Genomic DNA, 6,840 nt, shown 5'->3' with positions numbered 1-6,840 from the left:
AAGATGTGAGCTAAAATCGACGGGAGGATTTAGGGTGCTGCTCCTTGGGAGGCGTCGCAGAGTGCCGGCTGAGAGCCAGGCTCTGGAGACACACGCACCCCCAGCCTGGGCCCCGGCTCTGCCATGTCCTAACTGGGTGGCCCCAGGCAAACTGCACCTCCTCTGAAAATTGAGGCTATTAATAATAGCACCTAATCGATAATAAATAAAAGAGAGCTCCAGTGCAGTGCCTGGCAGGTAGCACGCTTTCAACATATGTTAGCTGTTTTTCCTTTCTGAGTGTGCTCTGCGTGCTGGTATTAAATTGCTGGTGGATCTAAAACTCCTCTTGGATGTGTCTGCAGTCCTGTCGGCCACAGAAAGAGTTCAAAAGCGATGACTTCTGCGCTCAGCCTACGGTGACCACCAGAGTATTAATTCTGGCCTCTTTTTGGTATATTGGATAGGCAAGATTCATATTTGATAACAGGACTTTATTTGATATCATTTCTAATCAACTAAATACAGGAAAGATGAAGATTCTCTCCCCAACTTCCAACCCTCCTCCTTACCATAATTGGATGCACTAAGCCCAAGACACGGGCTTTCTTTTTCTTTAGTAGCAGGTGTTCATCATTAAGGCAGTGGAAAGGGGAGAAAAGAGAAGGAGAAAAATTTTCCTCTGGGCACTTGTACACAGAATAAGACCACCAGCCATCGTGGCCAGTGAGGAAGGTCGTAGGCCTGGTGGTTCCATGAGAAGGTGGAAAAAACACGCGCTTTGGACCCAGACAGACCTGAGCCTGCCAATCCATTCTGGATTGGTTCCCCACGGTGTCATATACGGCTGTTGGGATGATCCATTGAAATAATGCATGCAAGGTGTATCAGATACGGTCAGCCTCATAGTAAGCCCTCAGGAAATGTTGGCTATTACTGTTGAGACCCAGAAGTTGCCCAGGCTGGTACCAGACAGGTGGTAGGGACAAATAACAGAATCTACTCTTGCTTAAGCAGAAAAAAATTTATCAGAGATCAGATCAGTCGCATAATCCCTGGGCGGACCATGGAAGCACACTGTGGGGACTCCTGAGAAAACACTCTTCTCCTGTCATTGCAGGAAGCTCCTCAGACACACAGAACCAGTACCCAGAGCTCCATTAGGCAACCCCTGAAGGACAGAATTCCTTGGCCACCATGCTTGGTTCCGGTTCCCTTTGTGTGGCCACTTCTGAATACTAGGCTCCCATCTACGGGTACATCAATTTTGCAGGACCTTGTAGGTTATGTTCTAGACTGCCAGGGAGTCCAGCAATGTGGGCCTTCTTCCTTTGGTCTTGATGAGGCAGAACTCAAAATGTGGAAAATTACCTAAGGTGGAGGATGATGGGCAGCCACAAATGACCAGTGTCTGCTCTATGCCACTCTGTCCCTTGGGATTTGGGCAAATCTGCCTTAGACCCCTGCATCCCAGCCTGCGTGATGCCAGGCCCCGTCCCACAGTCTCAGCAGGATTCCCACCTTACTTCTCCATGCCTGTGTCTGCTGCACCAGCTCAGTCTGGGCTGCACATGGACCCTGGCCCTGTCACTCATTTCACAAGAAATCCTGCCCCCTGTGTGGGTTGCGAGGTGTAGTAACTTACCAGAAGACTTGGGGAGTCACTGGGAGAGGCCATCCTGCCCACAACCCAGCCTGCCATCATCTCTCCCCTCACTTCTGCTGCCTCCTAAAAGCCCAGGCTCCTCTCCCATGGTCCCCTGCCTCATGTGGCCTCATGGGAAATAACAGCCCAGTCCCCCCTGCTACTTTGTGGGGAGCAGTCCCATCAGACTGGTAGCCTTCCCACTGCCTGTGCCCAAGAATTCTGATTAATACCATTTTCTTCCTCTTGCCAGTTGGCTGTCTTCATCATCACTGATGTCACCTTCTCCCTGAGATGCTACAGCAGTTTTTGAGGGCCTGCATGGTCTTCAAAGTTTCCCATTTGGTCGAGGATCAGCTACTGGTCCATTTAGCTTGACGATGCCAGCATCTGACCTAAATTGTGATCAGGAAGGGAAAGCAGGGCCATTTAATCGAGTGTCATTCCATGCCTGTCTTTCTCTTGGGTCTCCCCCAAAGCAGACTCTGAGACAAGGCTTTGAATACAAGAGTTTATCAGGAGGTGATCCCAGGGAGCACCAGCAGAAAGAAGGGGTGGGACATACGATGGCAGGAGGCCAATAGAGGGTGCGTGAATAAATGGGTTACCACCGTGGGCACCGGGGCGTGATCCCACCGGACACCCTCTGAGAGACTGTGTAGATCACAGCACAGAACCATCCCACCCAGGGTATTCACCCACCAGCTCTTGTCCCTCACTGGCTGAGGGCTGCTCCCAGGGGCACTGGCAGCCTCCCCTGTGGCCACCAGGGCTGGCTTCCGCACTCAGAGAAAGCCTGCAGGCAGAGACACCGGTGCTTGAGGTGAGAGCCACGCTGTGTGCACGAGCTGCAGGTGACCCCGGGGCAGCCTGGAGAAGACAGGCAGGCACTGACAGCATCTGCTACCAAGAGGCACTGTGCTAGTCGGCTGGGACTGCCGCAAGAAAGTGCAGTCAGCCCTCTGCATCTGCGGGCTCTGCACCCGTGGATCCAGCCAACTGGAGACAGAAAATATTCAGGGGAAAAAATATCTGTACATGTTCAGTACAGATGTAATTTTTTCCCCGTCATTATTGCCTAAACAATACAGCATAGCAACTATTTCTACAGCATTTACATTGTATTAGGTATTATAGGTAATCTAGAGATGTTTTAAAGAGCATATGTGAGGATGTGCATAAGCTAAATGCACATACTACACCATCTTGTATCAGGGACATGAGCATCCTCGGATTGGGGTATCTGTGGGGATCCTGGAACCAATACCCCCGTGGATACTAAGGGACAACTGTACCAAACACTGGGTGGCTTCAAGCAACAGAAGTTTCTTCTCTCACAGTCCTGGAGGCCAGTCCAAAATCAAGGCATCCGCTGGGCCCCTGTGGGCTCTAGGGAAGAATGTCCCGGCCTCGCCCAGCTAGCGGCAGCTCTCCACAGCCCTGTCCCTTGGCTTGTGGCCACATAGCCCTACCTCTGTCTTCACATGCCCATCCTCTCTGAGTCCTCGCTCTGTGGGCATCTGTCTCTCGGTCCAAATTTCCTTCTTTAAGAATGACACCAACCACATTGGATTAAGGGCCCACCTGCTCCAGTGACCACAACTGATTATATCTGCAACAATCTTGTCCTGTTTGGACCTCATGTCCAAACAAGGTCACATTCTGAGGTACTGGGGTTAGGACTTCAGCATATTCGACCCCTAACGGGCACCTTAGACATGTTACACTCTTTAATCCTGACAGCAGTCCGTAAGACAGGTGCAATTGTCTCAGTGTGGCAAGGAGTACATTGAGGCTCTGCGGGGTGAAGTGACCCACTCCGGGACCCGCAGGGAGGAAGCGGCAGAGCTGGAAGCTGAACGCCGCCGTTCTGTGTCGGGCCGGTCTCCCCTGTGCTTTCCCAAACAGCAGTGTCTGCTGTAGCCCACGTGGGCTTTAAGGAAGAGCGGGCAAAGGCACAGGCTCTCAAGTCGGCTACTCAAGTTCAGGTGTCACCTCCACGGCTCACCCCCCTTACTTCCGTGGGGCCTTCGCACATTCCTGACCTTAAGGCTCAATCTCCTCATAGGACAGTACCTACAACACAGACTCACTATGAAGATTAATTCAAGTAATATGTGAAAAATACGAAGTAAGTGCATAATGAATGTCAGTTGCTGTCAATACCGTCACAGAAACATTGACTTCTCCTGAACATGAACTCCACCAGCCTCTGTACAAAGCTCGTATTTCCAGGCTACGATCCAGGATCATTTTTGTCCTTGACTCCTTGCCTCAACTGCCCACGAGTGATTCCAGGCAGGGACAGGACAGCTGCGGGGCTGAGCGGTGCGGGCCCTTCTCCCCCGACCCCTGCACGTCCCCCTGCCCCACTCCAGTGTACTAACGCCCATGTGACAGGAGACTCTGAAAGCAGCGATAAAAACAGCAGCTCTTAATCTCCTGCCGGCTGCATGTGGCTTTATCTCAGCCCCTCCTCCCGGGCTGCCGGGGGATCAGGCGAGATGGGCAGATTAAGAGCAACGTTTCCGACATGCCCTCCCACCTCCTGCACACTGGGGCCCCCGCCAGCAGATTTCCTCAAAGCCCAGCGAGGCGGCCGCCAGAGGAATGTGCGGCCTCCTTGGCATGGCAGACATTCAAGGGAGCCCACAAAGGCGCTGTTATGAAAACCCGCTGGAGCACAGGGTAGGATGGGAGCGTTTCATTTGCAATTGGGATTGCACATTTCAAGAACGGGAGCTCGGCAACAGAATGCATGCATGTGAGCACACACGGCTCATAATTAATTCATTTCACCTCCTTCTATTGAAAAAATATTGCAGAGAATGGGGGTGGGGGAGAGTGGAACCACCAGTCTGAACAGGTAGTTATTTCTGTGCCTGGGGCTCAGCCTGGCTGGGAACCAACATGTCAAACGTGGAAGCTGAAAGGCAGGTGACTATGCAGCAGGCTCCTGCCCCAGCCCCAGCACAGCCAGCGAGGTTCTTGGCCACCCCACACTAACCTTCTCTTCTGCCTGCATTTTGTGTGGTCTTCTCATTCTTGGACAGGATTATCTTTTAACTGCTAAAAACTAAACATAGAGCTAAGGACCACAACTTAGCTACCGGGTACTTCCCAGTAACTCCCCCGGAGTTCCTCTGTTCAAGCCACACTTGGAGCCTGCAGGGCATGTCCAGGCCCCGGACGTGGTGAGGAAAGCCCGGCGCCCTTCCCTTAAGCAGCCCACAGTCCAGTGGGGGGAGGGGCAGGTCAACAGAAGGGAATGAAGTGGGAGTGTGCAAGGCTTACTGCAGAAGAACAGAAGGGAACGACCTAACCCAGCCTGGCACTGAGGAAGCTCCCCGGAGCATGGGACATCCAAGAGGAAATGTAAAGAATGAACAGGAGTTAGCAGGGAAACCTGAACGTACAAAGACCCTGCAGCTAAAAACGGTCTGGTACATTCTGGAATATTCTGGAACGTGAGGGTGGTTTTTGGTGGGGGAGGGCGGGAGGGGTGGTGGTAATAGTGTTGGGAGGATTAGAATTAAAGAAGCAAATGAGGTTCAGAGACTTAACTACGAATTCAGTATCAAACGGAACACTCAAAGTACCGATAGCCAAAAATGGTCTTGAGTGAATTTTACTGGATAGAAAATAATTTATAAGTGCTTTCTTTCATGCTGTCACTTAGTCATGTAAATAAATATTTACTGAACCTCAGCTATCTGCCAGGCGCCGTGTGAGTGATGGTGACTCAAAGGTAGTGCAGACACACGGTTGTCCGCAGGGAGCTCACAGTCTAACAGGAACAGGAAGCGTAGCTGCGGCTGGTCCTTCACTCAGGTCCCAGGAGCCCCACATGCTCTGTCTCCTTCCTTCCTCTGCCTCCTGAGGTGGGGGGTGCATTTGTCCTCCCCAGTCACCCAGTCACCCAGTCCCTGTGTCAAATGGGCCGGCAGTAAAGAGGGGGTGGGGAGATGGGCAGAGAAAGGGACACAGAGAGAGAGAGAAACAAAGACAGGAACAGAGAGAGAGAGAAAGACGGAGCAAGACACAGTGGAGAGAGACGGGGTGGGGGCCTACAGGGCCAGGGAGAGAGGAAGAGGAAGGATGGGAGAGAGAAACAGATAAATGCAGGGAGAGACAGAGGCAGAGACAGGCACATAGAGAGACCAAGAGAGAGAAGGAGAAGCAAGGCACTTGTTCACAGAAACAGACAGAAAGAGAAAGAAACAGAGGCAGAGTGAGAGACTCCAGACCGAGAGTGACAGAGACGGGGAGGGCAAAGCCCCAGACGAGCTCTTTCCTAAGGAAACCAGGGCTCCAGTCCCCACCGACTGAGGTCTGGCCTGGCTGGGGCCCCAGGTGTCCCAAAGGCATGGCTGAGCCAGAGCCAACGTGCTGAGGGAAGCTGGGGCTCCAGGCACAGGGAGCTGAGGACCCAGCCGGGCGGAGTGCAGCCGTCTGCAGTGGCTCCCCGCCCTTCCCCAGCTCCCATCTAATTCCGACCCACACGCCTGGCCATGGCCCTCCCTGCAGAGACAGGCTCGTGTGCCCAGGGAGTTCAGGCCTCTGAGAATCCTGCAGGGCTGGCCCCTGCAACTGGTCACCTGCAAAGTCCAGCCAAGGAAGCAGAATTCTGGCCAAAGAAGCAGTCTCCAAAGCCGCTGTGTTTACAGTCCCGTGGGCTGTCTGAGGCCTTCAGCTGTACAGCCACTGTGCATGGGAGGCTGTCTCTGTGCCAGGCTCTGATCTCACGGCCCTAACAGTCCAAGTTGCTAAACACTCTCCGGGGCCAGGCACTGCTTCCTCGCAATAAGGCAGGTGCTAGCTGTCTATTTCACAGATGTGGTAACCGAGTCTGGGAGAGGCCAGGGACTTATGCAAGGTTATATAGCCAGCACACTTAACTAGTAAGTTCCCTGCCACTGTGCTAGGCGTTTGTCATTCATTATCACGGCAACCCTTGAAGGGAGCATTAGCACTCCCATTTTACAGATTAAGAAAATGAGGTCCAAAGAGGTTAAGCAGCATGCCTGGCTTACCAAACCAGTGTCTAGGATGCTCTGAATTCCTTCCCTACACACCCCTAGCCCCAGGACGTACCTTCCCCCACTCCACCCCACCCCCACACCCCCCCACAAGACCTCAGAATTCAGGACCTAGGAGAAAAATGGATTGGATCTTCCAATGGAGACAGGCCCTGCCCGACGGAACTCCTACCTTCC

General features: G+C 52.8%; 1 long non-coding RNA gene across 3 annotated transcripts; it reads right to left on the bottom strand.

The window, feature by feature from the left end:
* Window positions 1-988: 988 nt before the first annotated feature.
* On the bottom strand, window positions 989-6,406 carry LOC123623562. 3 transcript variants are annotated; one of them, XR_006729904.1, is made up of 3 exons: window positions 6,223-6,406; window positions 1,858-2,019; window positions 989-1,350 (listed from the first exon to the last, which is right to left on the bottom strand). It is a non-coding gene; the product is annotated as an uncharacterized LOC123623562 (long non-coding RNA). The 3 variants fall into 3 exon arrangements; XR_006729902.1 differs by having other exon boundaries at window positions 989-2,019; XR_006729903.1 differs by lacking the exon at window positions 6,223-6,406 and adding an exon at window positions 2,327-2,730 and having other exon boundaries at window positions 989-2,019.
* Window positions 6,407-6,840: the final 434 nt, after the last annotated feature.

Source organism: Lemur catta, chromosome 18, assembly GCF_020740605.2.
Source record: "Lemur catta isolate mLemCat1 chromosome 18, mLemCat1.pri, whole genome shotgun sequence".
In the NCBI taxonomy this organism is placed as follows: Eukaryota; Metazoa; Chordata; class Mammalia; order Primates; family Lemuridae; genus Lemur; species Lemur catta.
The sequence above is the reverse complement of the archived record's forward strand: the minus strand, read 5'-3'. Positions and strand labels throughout refer to the sequence as shown.